This window comes from Astyanax mexicanus, chromosome 10, assembly GCF_023375975.1.
Source record: "Astyanax mexicanus isolate ESR-SI-001 chromosome 10, AstMex3_surface, whole genome shotgun sequence".
NCBI classification, from domain to species: Eukaryota; Metazoa; Chordata; class Actinopteri; order Characiformes; family Acestrorhamphidae; genus Astyanax; species Astyanax mexicanus.
In genome coordinates this window covers 19131541-19155368 of record NC_064417.1, presented here as the reverse complement: position 1 = coordinate 19155368, position 23828 = coordinate 19131541, and the positions used below count along the sequence as shown (strand labels likewise).

Genomic DNA, 23828 nt, shown 5'->3' with positions numbered 1-23828 from the left:
CACAACTTCCTGTTTCCCTGGGGTATAAATATGACGTGACACAGAGGCCATTTATCTTCAACATGGGAAAGACAAAGGAACATACCATTCAAGTGAGGCAGATGTGTGTTGACCTTCACAAGTCAGGCAATGGCTACAAGAAAATCGCTACTCGCCTACACCTGTCCATATCTACTGTCAGAGGAATTATTAAGAAGTTTAAAACAACTGGAACAGTGGTAAACAAGCCTGGACGAGGACGCAAGTTTAATTTGCCACCACGCACAGTGAGGAGGATGATAAGAGAAATAAAAAGTTCTCTAAAGCTCACTGTTACAGAATTGCAACAAATGGTAGCTTCTTGGGGTCACAAAGTCTCCAAAACAACCATCAGGCGCTATCTACATGCCAACAAGCTGTTTGGGAGGCATGCACGGAAGAAACCATTTCTCACTCACAATCATAAACGCAAACGTTTGGAGTTTGCTAAGCGGTACTATGACTTCAACTGGGACTGTGTGCTTTGGTCAGATGAAACAAAGATAGAGCTTTTTGGCAACAAATGCTCTAAGTGGGTCTGGCGTAACACAAGAGCTGAGTATGCAGAAAAGCACCTCATGCCCACTGTGAAATACGGCGGGGGATCAGTGATGCTGTGGGCCTGTTTCTCTTCTAAAGGCCTTCTTAGAGAGAATGTGCAAAGAGGAATGGTCAAAGATCCCTCTTTCTGTATTCTCCCATCTTGTGAAACATTACAGGAGAAGATTAGGTGCTGTTTTGTTGGCAAAAGGGGGTTGTACAAAGTATTAACATCAGGGGTGCTAATAATTGTGGCACACATGATTTGATGTTAAATAATTATTTCTTAATGTGGGATTTTTTCCTACTGAATAAATTCACTTGAGTTAAACGTTGTATTTTACTCTTTTTTTCCATCGTGGTCCTATATTATTTTGAACAAAACTCAATTTATGAGAAGCTAAAGAACACATCTTAACCAGGGGTGCCAATAATTATGGAGGGCACTGTAAATACTACAATAACTACACATTCTCTGTCTTGACTTAGTTATATTAACTTAATACACATAAACAGCCCACAAATACATCTACAAACTACAAAAGTGTACAATAGATCCAACAATCAATGCTTAATTTTCCTACAAGGACAACCGTTCAACAAATATCACTCATTTGTATGTCTACAGTTCGCCAGAGCAGCCAAAACATTAAGTACACACAAAAACTCACCAGTCAGGTGGCCTATTATTGTGAATTAGTTTCACATTGAATGATAGCCTTTAAAAAGGCTTTTTAATATGATATGACAGTTTTTGACTAAGCGACGCGTAACACCTTCAACACAGCGCAGAGAAGGGGTTAAACATCCATGGCCCCGCCCCCGTAGTGAAAATCATGAATCTGATTGGTTAGACTGTCCTTCGACTTTGCTAACAGATTCATTACTACACCCTTCTCAAAATCAGTAGAGGATCACGCAGAGGCGTGAGCAGAAGCCATTTTAAAAAGCTTTGATTGGTTAAAACCGCTGCCAGTCGATAAGAGTCTAATAGTAACTAAAAAACACAGACTAATGGTTTAAATTAGTTGCTGTTTTTTATTTTAGCTAATTTATCAAACAAATGCTTACACTTACAATAGCTATGATATATATTTCCTGGTTAAAAATTATGTAATTATTTACATGCACTTATTCTCTGAAGGGTTAGAAGGGCCTCACTGCACACCACTGTCATATTTATAAAACTGTATATCACATTACAGCCTTGTTTATTATGCATTATGAGTTTTAACATGCTCCCTGAACATTTGTCACTTTACTTAGAGTGTACAATAACACATTATAATACATTAAAAATTTATATAAACAATTTTAATATTTAATATAAGTTTAATTAATGAGTGGATAAAAGTAGTAATATCATGTTTTGCTTTGGTAGTTCTGTTGACGTTCTTTGTATTGACATATAACATCTAACAAAGCATATAAAAATGCATTAAAAAAAGGAATTATTTTAAGGAAAACAAAAAATTGCTGTCATATTGTCAAGAATGTTGTTATTGCAAAAATATCCTGAGATATCGTGATATTATTTAAAGGCAATATTGTGCACTTCTAGTGCATACAGTTATATAATTAAATGTAAACAGTAAATAAGGCAAGATGATGATAAAAGCATTTAAGGGTTAAGGTCTTAGGAAAAGAACAAATCTGGTTTTAGTGTGAGCTGTCTTGGTCGGATATCCATTTAAGGTGTTGACAACGATGTTCATCAGTCTGTCGGTGTGTAACATATGGCCTCCAATTGTGAGTGAGGGGTCACCACAAGACTCGAAATCTCCTCCTCAGCAGAGGAAGCAAGTGTAGCCTGACAACAGGGCAGCTCTGGGCCACTCTGCGGCTGATTACACAGCGGCATGCAGGAAGCCTGGCCGAATGTTTTCCGAGGCAGTTTGATCACAAACGAGGCCCTCTCCGAACATGTGGACTCAGACAGCAGATCCTGACCAGATGGTTTCCACATCACACCCCTGCGGACCGTGCCACAGCGCACCACAGTGCTCCTGTCAGAGTTACTGAGGATGAGCAAGGTGAACCAAGGGTAACGAGGCAAATAAAACAAGCATCTGGGATCAGGGAACACAGGAACACAGAAGTCCTGTCCTGGGCTTCAAGTGTTGAATTGCCTCTTAGTTTCTGGTAGAAACTGAAAGGTCGTGAGCTTGTGTCTTCAGGAAAAAAAAAAAAAAAGCATGGAATGTTTTGCTTCCTGGGAACTGTGGACGTTGACATGTTTTTAAATACAACCACAAGCAACAGGATCATCCAGTGGACAGTTTATTATTAATTGGTCATGTTTTTAACAGCCTGTAATCTGTTTTCAATGCTTTTAAACATGCAGAAAAAGTCCCATGGAAGCTAAAGAAGGTTGCACTGACGTGCACTGACATGCATATAGAGCTTCCTGCATTAAATGTGAACATGATTTCTTCCAGAGTTGCTTATCTGTTTGCATGGACAACTCTAGCCAGATGCTGCCAGACCTGCTCATTAACATCTTCTGCACTGTCATTGTGCATATCGTTGCTGTCCAGTGAAAAACAAGTATCTTCAAAACAGCAACTCTACAGGAGAGAGAAAAAAACTTTCAAAAGAAGTCAATGTAAAACGAGTTTATTTCAGGTCACTTTAAATTTTGTATTTCTATTGGTCCATTCATCAAGAAATGTTGGCAAAATGTAAGGGGCAGTTTGTTCAAATTATGTTGTAAACTAAGAATCAACAAAAATGGAGATACTTGTTTTTTATTGGACACTGTGGATTAAGAAATGTGAATCTTCAGAAAGAGTTTGGCACAACTTTGGAAATGGAATGTCCCATTCATCTACCACCCATTATCACACCTCGCTTAAACTGCTAAATAATAAATCATGTCACCACTTTACCATGATCTAGTTGACCTCACAAGATAACACCCGACAACTTTTACAGATGTGGGTCTGGCATTTTCAAGTCATCTTGAGGTAACACTTCATGATAAATCTATCCTGTCATCACCGTGCCATGTGCATGCTAGCCAGTGTTCAACCTTACTCACAAAATAACACCTCACAACTTACGAAGGTGTGGGCATTCCCAAACCATTGAGGTAACACTCCCTTTTACATAAACTGATATAATGCTGTCTGTTAAGGTTTGATGTCAGTGTAATTGAAGCTTGGAACACTGGTTTAGTTAAAGCGAGAGTCCATACATTTTGGGCATTTAGAGACCTCTCTGGTGAGAATGTGTAATTACACCAATCATGCTAAAAAGTACTTTTAAGATGTGCATTCTGCTGTAGTGGGCTATCAGAGTGGCTAAATCTGATGATTTTACCTACAACTCTGGCCCAATCCCATTTCACCCCAAATCTCTACCCCTCTGTTTTGTGGGTGGACATCTAGGGGTAGAGTGCCCTGATTTTTGTTAGGCTGGATGGGTAGGGGAGTGTTAGGGCTACATGGCGCTTTAAACACAAACACAAACAGAGGACTGAGAATCACTGGCAAGATGGCAGCACAAGCAAGCAAAGACAACTACAACTGTAGGTATTGTCCTTGTTAAAAAAATGATAACCACTATATTATGCAATAGTGTAATGTGTAGTTTTAATGCTTTATTGCCATTTTCTTTATAACAAGCAAAAAGAATTACAAAGAGTTCATCTCAACAGACAGCAGAGGCTGCAGCATTTAAGGTGAAATAGAGAAATAAAATAAAATAAATGCTAATTTCAGCTCCACCACACAAAGGAATTAAGGGATGGACAATAATAATTGATTACTGCACCACCTGCCCCCTTTCTAAAGGCCCCCCTTGCTAAGGTTCAGCAACTTAGCTGCTGGTTAACTAGTTAATTTTAGGGCTTTAGAGCTCTAAATTTAACTAGTTAACCAACAATTAGGTTGCTAAACTTTAGCATTCTACTGCTATAGTTATATCGGTATCTTGCCAGCTCTCTTCAGTTAGCTACTTGAACAATGTGTGAATGAGCAGATCTGCTGTGTCTAGAAAAACTCCTAGGAAAACCTACCAGACCACCAGAACAGATAACTTAGCCTTGCCGGGATGGTCAAAGAAGCAATATAATGCCAGTTGGAATGTTATATCCCCATCTAGGTTGCAGCAAGGATAAGTCAGCGGGCGTAAATACAAGTAATTTAATAAACAAAGAAAACAAACAATAAACCAAAATCTTAGTACAAAACAATATAAACAAACAGGCAAAGAAGAAGCAACCATAAAGAAGTGAAACATGCACAAGATCAGACAAGGGAACAATGAAACAAAGAGGATATATATACACACAATGAGGGCTGAGAAACACATGTGGAGGGTAACAAGGGGGTGGAGTTACAAATAAGACCGGTGGAAACACTAATGTCTAGGGAGGCAACAAGGCAGAAACTAAAAAACAGAGCACATGGCAAGGAGGACTGGAAAAACACAGAGAAAGACCAGACAAGACTAGGAACAGCATGGCAGTCCCCTTTCTATTTAGGAATACTACTCTTTTTAATTCTAAAAAGACTGCTGCTTTAAAGCTAGTCGAATTAAACAATTAAGCTAGCTAGCTTAGCAACAGATTTATAGCTATTCTATAGATGTAGCCTCAAAAAGTTCTCAATGACACTTTATCAAACTCTACATCTGGTTCTGATAACTGAAAGATATCAAATAAGCAGAAAAAAGACCTGATACTCTTTCAATCACAAAGGTCAACTAATTCCTGGCAAGCTTGATTATGAATCACATGTGGGCCATTAAATTTGTTGATCCTGGATGAAGGCACCTCAAGAACATTCAGGTCTTTGCTAGTCTTAGCATATCATGCTACGGAATATAATCTCTGCATCCTGACAAAGGCTGTGGAAGGTTATTCTTTGGTGTTTTAATAAGGTTATTTAGTTTTAATGTAATTGAAAACATGTGTTTACCTTCTTTGAAGAACAAACTGATTTTTTTTTTAGTTCACGTTTACCTTGAATGCCAACACACCTCTATTCCCTCTGTACCTACAGATCTCAGCCAATTTTCATTCAACTGTTTTGACAAAGACCAGATGCCAAACATCCCTGGCTTCCTTCTGCCTCCTTTTTTCCTTTCTAGCTCTCTCTCTCTAGCTCTCTCTCTCTCTCTCTGTCTTTCTCTCTCTGTCTCTGTGTGTTATCAAGCTCCTCGCTAGCTCCTTCTGTAGTCACAATCTTCTCTGTGATGTGCCTCTGTAATCCTGGCCAGCTGCCACAGCGCCAGGCTGCCCGGCCCTGCTGAAGAATGCCAGGTAGTTGGTGGGACACGGCAGTTCTGACAGAGGCTTTTCACATGTTTTGATGTCCTACCAGCGCTGGCATTCTCTCCTGTCATCAGGGCTCCAAATGATTTGATTACATAGATTTCAAAGCCCCCCGAGATCCATGCTTGTGGTCTAATGAGGCACAGGGCAGAGCTGGAATTGAGCAGGATGCTTGACCCATTCACAGCCGACCATGTTCAGCCCTTTCAGTCCTTTCAACAGCTGATTATATGGGTGCAATGTTTGATTATGACTCTGTCATTGAATCAAGATCACTTCAAGATTAAAGGCAACATGTGGGCAGATTTGGAGAGAGCTTAATTAAAAAATCTGCTGCTCAGTCTTCCTGCTCAAATATGTTGAGTGCATTCCTTTACAGTGCAATTTGTCTATTTGATGGTTTCATTTGAGTGGCTGATGATAAATGAAAGCTTAATTTAGCCAGGAGTTCTAACAAAGTTCTACCAGGAGATTCAGCAGCAGTGCTACAGTATGTCACTGTATCTCACAACTTGCACACAATATTATTATTTTCTGAACATGCAGCAAGTGTCTTCAGTCCATTAAAAACAAAACAGTGTGAAGGTTGTGATGACATTGAGGTCAAAGCTTATTTTTACTTTCAAAAGGGTGGCTTGTTCAAAATGACAGAAAGGGACAGGGGGGTTCTTTAAAATGTTTAAATAGCTTGATATTTTTCTAAAAAAGTTAGTTAAAAATAAGTTCTTCTGGGAGGCTTTAATGGTATCAGTTAATCTCCCAACCAATTACCAGCTTCCACCTGCATTTAAAGGAATGTGACTTACACACTCTCTTTGCTGCTTTTAAATGCAATGTTTCGTTTCCCCCTTCACCTCCACGATCAGTCCCATCCGTTACCCAGTTGGAGGCTCCGCCCCCTGCCATCCTTGATTGGTAGGATCTGCTCTGGTCTGGACCAGCACTGGCGACTGGCCTTTGCCAAAGACTTTAACCTAAAAACGTAAATTTGTGATGTCAATGCATTAATCTGAAAATTATAATTTTATTTTCAAATTAATTTTTAATTAAATTTAATTATAAATATTATTATGTAGTACATAATAAAAGTATTACTCTATTCTGTTTGCTAGGCATATCACACTACATTATTATTATTTAGCAATTTATAAATTATGATTTTAATCAAGATTAATGACTGAATATTGTTGTGATTAATACCATTATGCTTTCATCCACTGACACCTCGAACATAAGGTCAGTTGTGTCAATTTTATTGTTTGTAATTAAATGTTTATTCACTAAGAAATACAACTTTATTGATTAAGTGCAGTTAGTCACAGAATATTGTTTTGATTAAGATGATTTTTTTTTAATCGAGTTACATCACTAGTTTTAGTATCTAAAACTAATATTGTTACATTCTTTTGAAGTTAGAATGTATTAGAAGTATTTCTTCCTGTATTCATGGAGACTCCGGAGTCATTCTAGTGCTGGAACTGCGTCACTTTCATTCATTCTTTTTATGATTAATGTCGAATTTCCCTGTAGAGATTCCGAGATTTTGATATTATGAAAGCCTTTGTGTAAGCGTCACGGCACGCTTAGCACTCCGCTGAGAAGAATGCTGCTAAACAAAACAATATCCACAGCAGCGATCCCCTGACAGCAGCCATAAAGCAGCTTCACCTGAGGCAATGCTATTTCATTTAGCCTGCATGCTATCATGGGGCTATTATGCTAAACCCCTTCATCATGCTGTGTGAAATACGACAGCGCTGCCTAACTGCCTATTGTTCCTAACCCAGCGTCACTGCCCATAAAATAGCATGAGGCCCTTCTTGGAGTCATCCAACTCTCTGCAAGAGACTTCATCAACTCCAAGGCTCAGAGGACTTTCAACATAATTCATCCAGAGAACTTCCAGAGTACCTCTTACACTCCTCTTTCTTCTTTCAATCCTCTTCTATCAGAGATGCTCATCACTGGATCACGTCATCTTCGAGTCCCACTTTCCAGCTCAGCATGACGCTCTATAGGCTACGATTGAAGCTGGAGGTGGAGATTGAAGGGCCATGTCCCAGCCTGGCAGGTGGGAGCTATTACAAATGTGGTGGTGCCAGATCTCTTTACAGCTTTCATCTCAGAGTGATGAAGAGCCGTATGGCTGGGTAACACCTGCTGGCATGTGCATGGCAACCCTGTGAACAAGTTGAGTTGAGGGTTTTAGTTTTTTTCTTTTTTCCAATCTCTGGAGCCTGGAGATAAAAGCCTGAGAGATACCATATAGAATTCTGAGAAGACCAGAAGAAAAGCACAGCACTCGCAAAGCCCTCCTCCTGCTCTTTAAATGAATTTCCCATTTGGATCGCATGACTAACTTTGCTGCTTCGCTTTTAGCAGCAAGTAACTCCACCTGTCTTCTATCTTTTGCTCCATCCCTATAAAACCGTGGAAACAATGGAAAAGTCAAAGCACACGCATCTTGATATATGAGATATCAATTCAGCAGATGCGAGACGTTCCCCTTCCCAGTAAACACATGCTATGGAATCAACTTGGCAGACCTTTGGACCTCGTTGTGGGTAAAGACTCCCTCATACCAAAGCCACATGAGGTGTGCATGCACAGAGGTCTCTGGGGTCAGCGACTATGGGATGGGATGGATTTACAACCACCTCCGTGAGGGCGGGAAGAGCATGACGGCTTGACGGCCTCACAGGGGTTGAGGATCTTCTGGTAGACAGACCCCCAGCTGTCCCTGAGTATCCAGCCAAAGGTTCTCCCCTTGGCTGGCCTCCATCGACAGCCAAGAGACGATCAGCAGCTGGTCCCTGTTATAGAGATTTCCACTGGCCTGATTCTGCTTGAGAGGGCTTCAGATGCTCCATTGAACCTGGAATAGTGGAGGAGTGAAGAAGCAATATAAAGGATTTGTTTTTTCCTAAAATTTCATACAATTTGATCAAATTTCACAGGTGCATGATGAAACCACACCAAATTCTATATGGCTACTGTATTTATGGAAGTAAGAAGAAAATGTAGAGATATGAGGAAAGTCCATCATGTTCCTCTACACCAATTGGAGGGTCTCCACTTTGTATCTGTCACACTTTGTTGCATCATTATTATCATCAAAAGCTCAAGCACAAAGTCAAGGTTTCTCTGATGGGTTTGAGCCACTTAGAGACATACACAGTATTTAGGAGTGAACGACACAGACCAAAAATAGGTAATGCTTTAATTGGATGGTCCATTATTGATGCCTTTTAGATGCTCAACCAACAGTCAACTAAATGTCCAATAAATGCTGAATTCTGGCACCAAGTGGTTCAGTGCACTAAAGCTCTGCCACTATGATCAGGAGATCGCTGGTTCGAATCCCGTTCATGTAGCTTGCCATTAGCGACCAGAGCCCTGAGAGAGCACAATTGACCTTGCTTTTTCTGGGTGGGTAGATGGCCCTAAATTGAATAAAAAATGCAACCGAATATGGTTAGGGTTAAGTTTTAGGGTTGATTTAAAGTTACAGTTAAGATTAACATTAGCATTAAGAAACATTCAGCTGAGAGTTTAGTCACATTTAATAGATATTCAGAGTATTATATAAGTGTCAGTTGAACATGAACATTCCCTGCTTTGGATAAAAAGTGTTTGACATGTACTAGATATTACCCAAACTTTATCCTGCCTGCGTACTAGTAAAAAAGTTCCAAGTAAATCCTTGTGTGAACAGTCCATGTAAGTTAAGGTAAGATAATTCCCAGTGTTTCATGTCACGCCTCTTCTTATAGATGGTTATTTACTAAAGAAGTTTGTGCATTTGTGCTTTGGGCACCCAAATGGCTAGTGCCGGCCCTGTCTCCAGCTATACTGTGTGTAAGGACAATGTTGGTTAATATCTGGTCCTGATTCTCTGGACATCCATGTTCTTTAGTTCATTGCGACAATTACTCAGGACACATTAAAATCTCTATTGCTAAATCTACTGTAAAATTATATTCATTGACCTCTAATTTACACAATGTATTAGATGCAATTTGTTTCAAAGACAAAGAAAGAAGACGAATCATATTCCTTACAATAGAGGAGCTGTTTTCATAGACAGCTTTACTAAGCAGGAATCTAGACATTCATTTGCAATTCAGCAAACAAAGGAAACTTGCTAGACTATGAGAGACAAAGAAAAAGATTAATGTGTCTTTATAAACATTGTCAAGCCCCATTCATGACTAAAGAGTCTCTCCACCAGTCGAAAACAAAGCAATCACTACCTTCAATAGTTTTTCCTGAACCGGATTACAAACAGTGTCAACATTAATCCTCTTCTCCCACTGAACGAAGTGCTGCAGAAACTCCTCTTAGAACTTTTCCCGCCGCATGCTCTTACAGGGTATAAATCAATGTGTCACACACTTAAGAGAATACAGAATTGATAGAGCTCCCAGTCTATGGAAACAAATGGAGTCGGGTGAGTGCATAATAGATGTGCTTCAGCGAGGAGGTTGTGAATTATCATGGTTTATAACTCTGTCGAGCTTTGCTTTCTAGCCTGGGCCCTGAATCTGTCTCCTCCAATCAGGCCACACATTTCCAGTCTAATTAGTTAATTAAATCCTGGCCAGAGACAAGTGATAGAGCTGACTGCAGACTCAACATGCCAACTGAAGGAGTTTATACAAGCAAGATCATCTAATAATGGCCACATTTGTCACAATATCTAATTGAGGTTTGAAATGCATTAACATATTATTTATAAGTGGGTGTGCTTGTTTGTAAAGTTAAAAAATGGTTCTTTGATTGATTTCATAAAGAATCATGAAGAGTTTGAAGAGTTCTTTTGGAAGTTTTTACATAATGTAAAGTTCTGTTACATCAGCTAACCGATGCCCTGGCTAGCATCATGCATTATGAGGGATGGAGAGAGAGAGGCTCATCCCTTACATAATCCTGGCTACAGATCTTTGTAAAAGTGAATCACTAGAGATTGAACCAGCACTTGGCACAGTTGTGCCACACAAGAGCCTCCTAAAAAAGATACTATCTAAACAGCCCATTTATACAAAATGCCCATTTCAGTCGCCCCTTTTGGTTCCATAAGGAACGTTTCAACGCAGAATTCCATAAAGAACAAGTTTGAGTGATTTGAACCTTTTAAAAGTTTCAAGACTTTTTTTTCTAGTGCAAAGGTTTAATCTTTTAATTCAAGAAGAAATGATAGATGCCTCATTTGTAAAGTAAGAGCAAGTTAAATATTTTCCCCTTCCATTAATTTGTTGGCTTTATGTTGTAGGTGGGATTTGGCAATGAAAGAATTTATATCAACTATTTTCTAGTTGGGATATTCAAAAAGATACTTGTGTAAAAAGCATATAATCCAATATCAATTGTTTTTTTTTTTTTATTATTTTTTTAAATGACAAAAAATAGTTTAAGCTCAGTTTAAGCCATTAAGTCCTTGTAGGGCACATTTGGGTGATTTCTTTGCTATTGACCCTGAACTTTGCATGTTGAGTGGATTCTAGAGGCAGACCCTCTAGAAACATTCCAGATTGAACGCCAGCGCTTAGACAGTTGCACCACTCATTCCTTACCAAAGGTATTGTTTTGATTGAAATATTCCCCTATGCAGCTTTTATGATGAGATGACAAGAATTGTAACACTATATCTGTGTAAAAATTGGTATCAAGGAACCACTTGTGTTTCCCTAGGGAACTTTTAAATGCATTTTCTGTAAATAATTATTTTTCTAAATGTGTCTTTAATTAACCTATTATGTATAACTTGGCAGCTAATACCTTTTAAGCTTGGCCAAAAAAAGGCAAAGCAACGCACAAACCAGACTCAACCCAGCCTTTTCTACTTAGGACAATACTCTTGGCTGTGAAACATCCATCTGATCTTGGCTGTGTATTATTAGACAAGAGTGTTTAAATGGTATTTTCTTGAAGAAGAGGCCTCGGGCCTTGAGAGTGCCTCACCAGATGTTCCATGGCAAGAAAAACAGTCAAGTTCTGCCAAGAACCAATGAAGGAGTCCAGCTTGCTCTCCTGTAATGTTAAAATTGGTTCGTCTTAAATGCCTCCATTGCTTTTTTAGACCAGCGTCTCTGTCATTACGCAGTTAATCTCATCTAATGATCTGAAGACTCGTTTATACTAATGCCAGTCATCAAATATAATCGAGTATTCCAATTCACTGCCAGGTCCCAAGGCCCTATTTTCACAAAATGAGGACAAAATGCTAATAAGAAAGAAATGCTAAGGCTAATGGTAATGTGTAAGTAGTACCCACACACAATACAAATAATCGAAGCCTTAATTGCTCCATGTTGCAATGAAGTTTAGCTCAGTGCAGACGAACGCAGCATCATTGGGCAGATGTTATTCCGGCTCGCCCATATGCTTTCCGATGGGCTGAACTTTCTCTGGTTTAATTGTTGGGCTCAGCGGTGCAGGAGAGGATGCCGCCCGAGATCAGCACCCACGGGCTTCCAGCTCAGCTAAGGGATAATGAGCTGTGAGGGCTAGAGGAGCCCAGTCCTCCTCCAGGGTGTGAAAGCAGCGAATGGTGGCAGCCAGAGGCGACTTGGCCGGCGGCCCACCAGCCCGCACCATCTGCCCCCACTACGTTCCGTGCACTTAAATATGCTCTGAGAGATCTCCAGCAGTCCTCAGCTCCCCCACATCCCTCATTAGTTACAAAGCACAGTCTGGGGGATGTTGGTGGCAAAAGAAAATGGCGTTCCCTCCCCTCATATGCGCTAATCAAATTTGTAATGATCAATGGTAATTAGACAGTAGGAAATGAGAGTACACGCTGAAGAGTGCTCCAGGGAGATAGGAGAAGTAGGCATCGCCATGTTAAATAAACATCAGACAAGTCAGTAATGGTAGGCAGGCAGTGTAGCGCAGAGACCTCCATCCCTGAGATCCTGAGCAAGCGAAGCAGAATACAAGATACGGATAAATGTTTACCATGAATTGGTATTCAACAGAGCATGAGGCAAACAGGATTAGCTGAGCCACTGACACAGCAGCATGTCTGACCATGTACAGAAAACATAAAACACTAACAAAACAACATGAATTCAGTGCACAAATCTCCATTCTTCTATTCTTTCATTGGACTTAAACTGTTGCTCTCAAGGTCCAAGCCAAATTCATTTCTAGAGAGGGGCTTCACTCATTATTGGGTCACTACACAAGGGCCAAAATAGAATAAAAATTAAAAAAAAAAACTTTTCAATAGGTACTCACACAAATTTCCAATGTGATGTCAACAGCATCAATGCAAGGAATAAAAATCACTACATTACATCATGAAAATGCTGTTTATAAACTAGGGCTGTCAATGTTTTAAGGCGTTAATAGTGATTTGTTTAGAAATGCGACAAAAAGCACTTTTAAATTTTTGACCCAAATCAGAAAAACATTTTGGTGAAAATTTCGACCATTCATGAAACCTTGGACTTGTTTTTTCCATGAAAAATGACTCAAAAGAGTGGGAAAACGCATGGTTATGGTAAATTGGACTAAATTCTGCTTAGAAATGCAACAAAAAGCCCTTTTTTAAATTGAACAAAAGTGATTAATTTGGAATCAGTAACATGTTATTTTTTTATGCAAGTTAATTACGCCACCAAGTTTGACCCCAACTTCCGCTGTTATCCAATTTGCTTGTGGTGAGAACATGATCTGGCCTTGACCGACCCAGCTATTAAATATACTTCATTTTAATTGAGTTAACTGCTGATAAGTTGCATTTTAATCTGATATACAGCTCTGGAAAAAAAATAAGAGATCATTTCAGTTTCTGAATCAGTTTCTCTGATTTTTCTATTTATATGTATATGTTTGAGTAAATAAACATTGTTGTTTTTTCTATAAACTACGGACAACATTTCTCCCAAATTCCAAATAAAAATACTGTAATTTAGAGCATTTATTTGCAGAAAATAAGAAATAACAAAAGAAAGGCAGAGCTTTAAGACCTCAAATAATGCCAAGAAAACAAGTTCATATTCATAACGTTTTAAGAGTTCAGAAATCAATATTAGGTGGAATAGCCCTGGTTTTTAACCACAGTTTTCATGCATCTTGGCATGTTCTCCTCCACCAGTCTTACACACTGCTTTTGGATAACTTTATGCCACTCCTGTAGCAAAACTTCAAGCAGTTCAGCTCCATTTGATGGCTTGTGATCATCCAGGTTTTCAATTTGGTAAAATCAAAGAAACTCATTATGTTTATGTGGTCCCTTATTTTTTTCAGAGCTGTATATTAGCCAAATAATATACTGCTATGAACAAACATTGTTTCTGCTGCTCCATGCTGTTTACACAGGCAGTATGTGCAGCGTTCACTGCTTGCAGACGCGCCACTGCATTTATTACGTGGACATCTGTGCTGTACGTCCCATTGAAAACCAAGAAAGAAGAATGGTGAGAACAGTCAAGGACAATCCACAGACCACCTCCAAAGAGCTGCAGCATCATCTTGCTGCAGATGGTGTCACTGTGCATCGGTCAACAATACAGCGCACTTTGCACAAGGAGAAGCTGTATGGGAGAGTGATGGGAAAGAAGCCATTTCTGCAAGCACGCCACAAACAGAGTCGCCTGAGGTGTGCTTTTGCTTTTGGATTGTCCTTGACTGTTCTCACCATTCTTCTTCTCTGCCTTTCTGGTATTTTTCTTGGCCTACCACTTCTCTTGCCACGGCTTAAAAAGAACTTTTCTGTGGTCTTCCATTTCCTTACCCTCTTAAGCTCCAAGCCTATTTTTACCATTTTCCGCCTGAAATTACATACTAACATTTGAAGGCTTATCACTCCAATATTAAATTATTTAGAGTCAATTCTATGAATTAATATTACTTAGAAGCCTTTACACAATTCATTTAAGGCATTTTAATTATTCAATTGAACATGTAATGGCCAAAATATGGTAAAAACCAGGAAAATTTTTAGGCGCTTTTCAGATTTTCTATTAATTTTTTTTATTTTCAGACACATAAAATGAACTATTTATATTAATGAAGGGTTTTGACAGCTCTATATTTTACTATAATGTGTTTACAATCATCATATAAAATTTTAAACTGCCACCTATTACTGGTTAGAAGTTATAGTGATTTGAACCAGTAATGATCTTTTCTTTCTCCAAAGGACTGGAAACTTTATAAGAATAAAAAATACCACTTTTATAACTCATTTTGCAGTAAACTCTGGGTTTTTGTGTGGTCTACTCATATACAAACAGAAATCCGCAGTGTCTCTTTAAGAGCGGTTGTTCTGCTGAGTGGAAAGTCTATTAGGCTGCGTCCGAAATCGCGTACTTAAGCAGTACGTACTGGATTGGGGTGAGTACGCACTGCTTGTCGAGCAAAGCAGTACGCTTTTTCAGTACGCCAGACCGCAGTACGCACGCAGCCTCGGACGCACTACATCCACCATCTTACCTCTGACGCCCTTTCACCTCTCACCCCTCCTAACCAGCGGCACACTTTACAGAGCTTTACCCTAATTAATTTCATTAAAATCCCCTCATTAATCAGCTCTTATTAATAAATAAACCCCCAAACTGTCCTATTTAATAAACACTGACTGTAAATAAAACTTAAAATTAATATTTCCTCAAATATGAAATATTTAATAATAAATATGAACAGACTGTTTAATATTCATGAAGTATATTAATAATACTTGCTTATGCAACAAAACAATTATCAAAAAGTTTCAAAGATAAATACCAAAATGTTAATTAATTCCTGCCTTTCCATTTCACCTCAGAATTTCCTTTTCTAGCCTAAATATTTAAACACATGATCCTTATTGTTATACATTATCTTTTACTGACTGCATTAAACATAAAGGCAACATATATGCATTACTGATGTAAATAAAATATGCTAGAACCAGTCAGTTTCGGGAAAACTGGGGATCATATTTGGCAATAAAATGTAAATTAAAAAAATATTTTAGTTATTTTATTTAATATAATTTTTCCCTCACTTGCATATTTACACAAATACATTTCTCACAAAATACAAGAATGACAAGTCTTTAAAGTAGCTTTATTTATTTTTTTTATTCATTGTTCATTTTTCTCCCTCTCTTCATCTTCATCCTCTCGAGTAGGAAGGATAGTTGAATCTGAAACACACACAGATTAAAACAGTTTAGCTTGGTCATTAAACAAATATAATATAAATTCTGAACAACATAAAAGTCTTACCATTCTGGCTGGTTAGCTAGCTATTTAATAAAACTAAATAAAATGGTCAGATTTTGGTTATAATTTATTAATGTGATTTTTGGCAACCAGTCTGTCTGTCTGTTGAAAAGCCTCTCTGATATCAGCAGCCTTTTTTCTCAGATGAGTTTATACAGACTGATCAGTATTAAGTTAAAACTGCCCCAGCTCCTCAGAACTGCAGCAGTATACAGGGCTGTAGTGAGTTAGTAAACGCTGGTGCTGCAGAACAGAAGATTAATAAAGAGTTGTGATAAGTTTAATAACTCTAGCTAAGCTAACTGATCTCAGTAGCACAGGGCTAACGCTGCTCAGTAAAGCAGTTCAGATACGAAAATAAAGATGTTCTGTCTGCAACAGCATTAATAACAAACCCACACCCCTATAACTCGCTACTTTAACTTAAACTAACCCTCATAAATCTTTCATTTACAGCCTGATATCACAAACAACCAAAACAGTTTATATATCTGAATCTCCTCACCTCATAAACTTCTCTCTCTCCACTCCTCTCCTCCGCCGCTCCGCCGCTCACTGACGGGTCACTCAGCTCAGCGCGGCTCCCGGTGGATTGTGGGAAATATTAGCGGGTGAAGTGTGCTGGGCTTGTATACTTAAAAATGTCTCCCGGTGCAGTACGTCATCCGGGAACTTTTCGCGTACTCAAACTCGCCTACTGCGCATTCGGACACACTACCCGATCTCGCATACTGCTTTTGCATACTGTTTAGTATGGAAGTACGCGATTTCGGACGCAGCCTCTGAGAAAGTTTCTATGGCCAAGCATCTCTCTTCCTTAGCCTTTCAGCTGGCCGAGCTCGCCACCTGATTGGCTGAGAGACCTCATTCTCATACCGTCATGTCCAGTAGGCTCCGCCCTGTCTGGCTGTGGGCCAGAATCGGAGCAGCGTCGAATAAAATGCTTTTAATTCGGAATTAAAGTTTAGATTCCGTCTCACATTATTCCTCGCGCGGGGTGGATATAACTGTGGATTATAGGAGACTGGATTGATGGATTTTCTTGAGTGTGGACTCGTTTTGAAGGTAAGAGAGTGGGGGACGCGCTGGTGGGTGTTGGGGGGGTGGGGGGAGTGACTGTAGGTAAATACAGGACCAAACCTGTGCATTTTTCAACTCTGAACACGCGCTGCAACGCGCTCTTTCAGCTCTAATTCAGGGACCGTACATCCTACACTAAAACGGAGCATAGTTTCGGAATCAAATATGGACGTCCGATAAACGGAAATATGAAAATTATGATTTAATATTTTCATAACCAAGGCATATTTCGCCCTAAATGTTTATTTTCTGAAAGGAGATACAGCTAAATAGGCTATGTAACTGAAAGGCAGAGATTCTAAGCTTTAAAATGGTATATTGGGTGTCTATATTGAACCTATAACTATTCATTAACACAGCCAGATATTAAATATCATATTTTTCTGGCCCGCCGGCGGGCCAGGGCATGTTAAGAGGTTACTATGTTCCTCACAGTGGAAACTGACAGGTTAAATCTCTGAGACAACTTTTTGTATCCCTCCCCTGAACAACTATGTTGAACTATCTTTGTTTTTAGATCATTTGAGAGTTGTTTTGATGAGCCCATGATGCCACTCTTCAGAGGAGATTCAAATAGGAGAACAACTTGCAATTGGCCACCTTAAATACCTTTTCTCATGATTGGATACACCTGGCTATGAAGTTCAAAGCTCAATGTGGTTACCAAACCAATTTTGTGCTTCAGTAAGTCAGTAAAAAGTAGTTAGGAGTATTCAAATCAATAAAATGATAAGGGTGCCAATACTTTTGCACCGGTCAAATTTTGGTTAAATGCATATTGCACATTTTCTGTTAGTACAATAAACCTCATTTCAATCCTGAAATAGTACTGTGTCCATCAGTTATTATATATATCAAACTGAAATGGCTGTTGCAAACACCCAAATATTTAGAACTAAAAATGATTAAGATTAATAGGGGTGCCCAAACTTTTTCATATGACTGTAGCATGCCCTAGAGCTGTAATCACCTGTTTTATGAATCTTGTATTATGTGTATAAAGGGGGTGCATGAATACAGTATCTCCCTATTGACACTTTCTCTTTACTTATTATTCATGCAAATTGTAAATCATTTCTGATTCATTGAGCAGTTATATTTTAATTGAGTTTTTTTTTTTTTTTTTTTTTTTAATAGACTAATAAAGCTTGACTGAGTAATTAGACCATAAAAATATTTTTTCCAAAAAGCCAATAGAGTGTTAGAGATCTCTAAAGAACACAACCAATAAGCAGCCTTACAGACTCCTGCCAGTGTTTCTCTTCTCTTCGGGAGTCAGAGTTCCTCCAGTGTTAGTACTTTTGGTCTGGGTTATTTGCCAGTGCTGTCAGCAGTGCTGTGGGAATGGCAGGAGAGGCTTGTTTGTAAGGTGAGCCGTCACCCCAGCGTGCCCTCCCCTTACTGTGGAGCCAGATCACACACATTCCTCTTGTGTGTTCGACAATAGTGGCAAAACCGTGCCAATTATTGAGCGTGAGCAAAACAGGAGAGTTATATTGAGTTATTAAAAAGGCGCTTCAGAGCGGCGCGGAAGCTGAAAGCCGAAGCAACTGAATACTTTTGTTTGTCGCGGCCGACTCTGGGCTTTTGTTCGGGATATGAGAGGAGGGGTATGGATTTGTAAGGATGAATGGAAGCGCAGCCCCATCTCATTTCAGTCTTTTGACTGGTGTCTATTGTCTCCAGCAGGGATATCAACTGCGCGGTGCCCGGGCATTATCAAGCGGCGGCGTGTGTATTCACATCTCAAGGTTTCTCAAGGTCTCTGCTTGGATGCGTGAGCATGAGCGAGAGTGTTTTGGCCTCAGGCTTTGGGCTCGCGTACAGCGCTGAACAACAGCCCAGACAGCACCCAAATTAATTTGCCAGCTGCAGCCCAAAACCCAAGGCTGGAATGATGAAAAGTGTACGTTTCCTCCCCCGCCAAGCAGAAAGGAGGGCCTGTGTGCTTCCAAAGAACGAACACAGATGCAACGAGGAGCGCAGCCTGCGATATTCAATGCGCTACTGTGAATGCAACAGCAGTCTTGGAAGCAACTGGATGCAAATTCAATTCGCAGACCTCGTCTGAAAGATAGATTCTGAGCCAAGAAAAAGAATTAATCACTTTTTTCTCCTCTAGGTCTATTGTTTAAACCCTGCAGATTTTTTAGGGTTTCATATGAAATGGCTCCTAACGATACACTCATGTGAAAAAGTTTGGGCACCCCTATTAATTTTAATCATTTTTGGTTCTAAATATTTGGGTGTTTGCAACAGCCATTTCAGTTTGATATATCTAATAACTGATGGACACAGTAATATTTCAGGATTGAAATGAGGTTTATTGTACAAAAGTTCAAAGCTCAATAAGGTTACCAAACCAATTTTGTGCTTCAGTAAGTCAGTAAGAAGTAGTTAGGAGTATTCAAATCAATAAAATGATAAGGGGGCCCATACTTTTGCACCGGTCAAATTTTGGCTTAATGCATATTGCACATTTTCTGTTAGTACAATAAACCTCATTTCAATCCTGAAATATTACTGTGTCCATCAGTTATTAGATATATCAAACTGAAATGGCTGTTGCAAACACCCAAATATTTAGAACTAAAAATGGTTAAGATTAATAGGGGTGCCCAAACTTTTTCATATGACTGTAACTGTTTTTAATGGATGATTGGTTGTCTGAGGAATTATTGCAATAAATGATATTATTGTCATTTTCCACATCATTCCAACAAATGTATAATAAATATATAATAGCAAAATAACACATATCACACCCTATTAAAGAGCAATGACTTTATGATTGTTTACATATTCCACATTAATAAAGAATCAACAAAACTTAAACCATTGCTAAATTAAATATGACACACAGACTCACATTAAGGGAATTTCATTAGAGCACAACATTTAGAAAGTATCCCATTTTTAAGTCACAGGTGGGATCAATGGATGGGGATTTAATAATTAATTCATACATTTAAAGAAAATGAAGGGACTAAACAATCCCATACAGCACCAGTTGTTGTTTTTTTTTTCATTTTTTATTTTTTGTCTGCATTGTAGGGTAAGAGTAAAGTCATTCAAATTAAGAAGAAAAAAATGGAATTATTTACTAAACAAAAAAAATTTAAACACCCAGAATATGTTTTATATTTCAGATTCTTCAAATTAGCACGTCTTGCTCACATGACAGTTTTGCACATCTTGGCTGGATTTTCTTATTCAGTTTTATGAGGTAGATTCACCTAAAATGGCTTTCAGTAAACAGCTGTGCTGAACCTGTCAAGAGTTAGTTACTTAAAATCCTTGCCCTCTTGCCTTTTCAGACAAGCAAAAATAAAAACATATATAACAACAGATGACAGATACTGCTGCTGCTCACAGGCTTAACCTTGTCTCAGACAGAGAGCAGACAGAAAACACAACAGAACAGAGAAATTGGCCAAAAATCAACGTCTCTGCTGAATACACTCAAGTAAACACATCAGACTGTAACAAGATCAGCAAAAATAATTAAGGTCATGTTAATTTATTGTACGATAAGTCAGTGCATATGCATTTTTGTCAGAAAGCAGAATTTATTAAATAAACTGTGCCTTGATAATATGCTAATAAAAAGTTATTGTTTTTTGCTCAAGTGAGAGTTTTATAAGTTGGCAAACAACCAATCCTCCTTTTCTAATTAATGCCATTCATTACATAAATAAATTAAAACAATTCTTTAAGGACACACTGTGTTGCTAAATTGTTTCTAAGAAGCTGCTTTGGAGTGTTTGCTAAGGTGTAACCATGCTATCAGGTAGTTTCTATGGATGTGCTAGGTTACTAAAGACTGCAACAGCAGTTTTTTAATAAAGCAGAATTTGTTTAAATAAACTGCACCTTATATAATATGAAACTATAAAAACATTTCTTAGTAATGTACGCCTACAGTAGCTCACACTCAGGGAGTAACCCTGTTCTGTGAATGTGTATTGAGTTATCCAAGCTGGCAAATAGCCAGTAACTGATTTTCCTCCGTTCTGGACAATAACTTACTTTATGGCTGTAAATGGTGTTTCGATTAAGGAATGCATGGTTGAGAACTTTTCTAATCCATGATTTGGACTGCTGGTTATTTGCACCCCCAGGAAGTGTACTAATTCAGCTCAGTTATAGCGTGTTTTTAGTTCATTTGCATGAACTGAATGTGTGTTTTCTTAAAATTCCCTGGTCAGAGATGTCCTGTTCATGTGGGAAAAAATAGAGAAATAGAAAGCTAACTTCCTACAGGACTAACAAAATGACCCTGACTTAGGGTGCTTTCACACCTGAAAGTCCGGACCGTGGTCCGAACCAAGGTTCATGTGTTTGCTACATTGTATATATTTGGTCCGCTTATTTTTGTTTTCACACTGCAGTTTAGGGAGCGCACCAAAGACTTTCGTGTGATACTCATACACTTCGCCATCACTTACCTATCGATGCGTTTTCCTTAACTTGACGCTGATTGGTTTTAGAAGGACATGCGTCTGATGTTGGCGTGTTGACAATTCAGCGGGTGGTTCATTCGGCGGGAAGCCTTTCCAGGATAAGGATAAAATTAACAGATTCATTTCGTCTCCATAGTAGTGCTGCTATTGTGGTTTTAATACCAGCAGCAGCAACTTCAGGCACAGTACTCTAGGTTAGTTCAAATTTGCCATTCGAACGTGCTTGTCCTGAATCAACTGTATCCACGGCTCATTTTTCCTGCTTTCCGGTTATTTTGAAAGGGTACTGACTGCAGCCTGCAGGGAGGCGGAGTTGGACGTCCAGCGCGTCCAGCTCCGCCCACTTTGTTTGCGTCATGCCGTCCAGTCCCACCCACTTTGTCCGCATCATGTCTTAGCTCCGCCTCTGAACGGAAGTAAACAATGTACTAGGCAGTTAGCGGACTTTAAATATAATGTGCCGTGTCGTCCGGCTTAAATACTGTGTTACACTACAAGCTTGAGAGACTGACAAGGCGTGGCGTGGACAAAGTCCAACTCTGCCTTCCCGCAGGCTGCAGTCAGTAGTAGTTGGTTATTTTTCTTCTTCTGCTGCCGTTGCTGAGAAAAGCCTGCTCAGCTTCCTGTAATTGGTCCGAAAGAAAAGCGCTTTCACACTGCAGACAAACCGGACCATGGTTCAGTTTCCAGACCGAGACCACCTCTCTTGGTCGGACCAAAACCTGGTCTTTTGATTCGGACCGTGGTTCGCGGCCCCTTTCACACCTGCTACTTTGGTTCGGACCAAACTGAAAAGTCCGAAAGTCCGGACCAAACGAGGCAGGTGTGAAAACACCCTCAGACATAGTTTGGCGTTTGACCAAAAACTGCTACATGAGAAAACAAGTAATAAGAATTTTAGTTTTAAATGATCTGGATGTGTTTTCCAATGTTTAGGAAACATGCACTGTTCAAGCACTGTCATCTCTTGTAAGCAGAGCTAAAGCCAGTATTTTCTAACTAGAACTGTGCATGACTCCCCATGCTGCTTATTACACAATACTATTTCCATCCCTGAGGTTGCCAGGTTAAACATCACAGCAGCGGTGCTTTAGCCATAGAAGCTATAAAGTGGGCTGGTTCAGCCTAAAAAGCCTTGGCATTCATCGAACATTTTGATTATAAGTTAATCGGTTTCTTATGTCCAAAACAAAAGCATTACTTTTGGTAATTTCTAGCAACTAGCTAGCTATTTAGATGTGTATGTATCTCTCTATCATGTAAAATACAGTCAGTAACACTAGATACCTGTTTGGTTGTAGATATTAAACTTGTCTTGCACTCATTTGTGTAGGTAGGTGTCCTCAGATTGGCAACCCAAGTGAGCTTCACGTCTGTAGAGGGGTGGGCAGGGCAGACAACTCTCTCCACTGTTTTGAAATTTGACTGCAGTAGCTATTTTACACAGTTTTTCTCAGTTCCTACTGTTGCTCTCTCCCTTCACTACTTCCTGTCTGGCACAGGCATCTATTATCCTGAGCTGGGTATCTGGTGATTTCCTCAGAGTGTGTTGGATGCCAAGTAATGTTGCACTAGTGGCAGTTGGATAGAGGTGGTGGCTGACTTCACATAAATCAGGGGAGACGTGCTTGTCTTCACCCTCCGAGTGCTGAGAGCATTGCAAGCCCAGGAAGGGCAAGTTTATTGGTATGGTGCTTTAAATAAATGATGATAAAATACAAAAAACAGTAAATAAGTAAAACCAAAAAAACATTTAAAATTGTTAGAAAATATATAGGTAATACAAAAAATGTATAGATAATACAATTATTAATTAAAACAAAACAAATACAAATAAGAAAACTGGTAAATAGAAAAATATATATATATATACAATTCTTACTTAAGAGAAAGTGCTTAAAGAATTTTTAAAGAAAAAAAAATATGCAGAAGAATAAGAAAAGAGTGCCATTACAAGCAGTGGGTGACTAATAGTGAGTGGGCCTCTAAATAAGCTAAGGTGGCTGCTAAGATGTCCCAGGAGGTTGATGCAGTTGCTAAGTGGTTCCTGTGGAGTTGCTAAGGGGTTGTTAAGACGGTTGTTATGGTTTCCCAGGTGGTTTTCCTTGTGTTGCCAGGAGGTGGTGATGTGATGCTTCGCAATGTGGTTGATGTGAAGCTTATCAGTAGATTTCAGTTGCTATAGAATCCTAGGTGGCTGTACTGTATGCTGTAGCTTTGTGGCTGCTAGGGGTT

At 39.1% G+C, this 23828-nt stretch overlaps 1 long non-coding RNA gene across 1 annotated transcript; it reads right to left on the bottom strand.

Annotated features, from left to right (window-relative positions):
• Nucleotides 1–15880: 15880 nt before the first annotated feature.
• Nucleotides 15881–16835, bottom strand: LOC111189607 (uncharacterized). The gene is made up of 2 exons (XR_002648821.2): nt 16556–16835; nt 15881–15971 (listed from the first exon to the last, which is right to left on the bottom strand). It is a non-coding gene; the product is annotated as an uncharacterized LOC111189607 (long non-coding RNA).
• Between the last annotated feature and the right edge of the window lie 6993 nt (nt 16836–23828).